This window comes from Galeopterus variegatus, unplaced genomic scaffold, assembly GCF_000696425.1.
Source record: "Galeopterus variegatus unplaced genomic scaffold, G_variegatus-3.0.2 Scaffold20769, whole genome shotgun sequence".
Taxonomy (NCBI): domain Eukaryota; kingdom Metazoa; phylum Chordata; class Mammalia; order Dermoptera; family Cynocephalidae; genus Galeopterus; species Galeopterus variegatus.
This window is the reverse complement of record NW_007746880.1, coordinates 1-734: the sequence shown is the minus strand read 5'-3', so window position 1 is coordinate 734 and position 734 is coordinate 1. Positions and strand designations below refer to the sequence as shown.

At 59.0% G+C, this 734-nt stretch overlaps 1 pseudogene; it reads left to right on the top strand.

The window, feature by feature from the left end:
- Window positions 1–40: 40 nt before the first annotated feature.
- LOC103583232 lies at window positions 41–728 on the top strand (annotated as a pseudogene).
- The last annotated feature ends 6 nt before the right edge of the window (window positions 729–734 follow it).

Sequence of the window (734 nt, the reverse complement as noted above, 5' to 3'; positions counted from 1 at the left end):
TCCTGGAGACTTTGGAGGGATCAACCACAACCTTCTGTCCATGTGGTCGGTGAAGTTGACCACCAAGACCCACCCAGAGTCCCGGGTTGTGGTCCTGATGAAGGGGCTGCCCAGTGGCAAAGCCTCCCTGCCCCAGCACCTGTGTACCACACTTTTGGGTTTTTCCCCAATGTCCAGATGCTCCTGCTGGACCTGGGGGAACTGTTCTGGGACACACTCCTGGCAGCCATGTGGCGGCCGTGGGAGCCCTACCTGATGCCTGCTCTCTAAGGCCTCCAGGATCACACTCATGTGGAAGTTCAGGGGTATCTACCTGGACAGAGAGTTCATCGCCCTCAGGAACCTGAGAAACCTGACCAATGTGCTGGGCACTCAGTCCCACTATGTCCTCAGTGACGCCTTCTCTGCCTTCGAGCGTCTGCACGAGTTCATGGCTCTGCTCATGGCTCTGTGCGTGGGCAACTCCGTGGCCCACTAGAACGGTTGTGTTTGGGGCCAGCAGGGCCCACAGCTGCTCACCAGGTCTTCAAGAAGTGCCCCATCCACAGCCTGGCGAAAGCCATGACTGCCACGGTGTCATCACACTGTCCCAAGAGGCCGCCTACCCCATCCCTTGGGGGAACTGCAAGAAGTATGTCAAGGACGTCAGCCCCAAGGAGCTGCCCCGGCTGCTGAATGCCACCAACGCCATCCACTTGTGAAACGAGAAGAGCCAGGGTGAGGGCCCAGCTCCA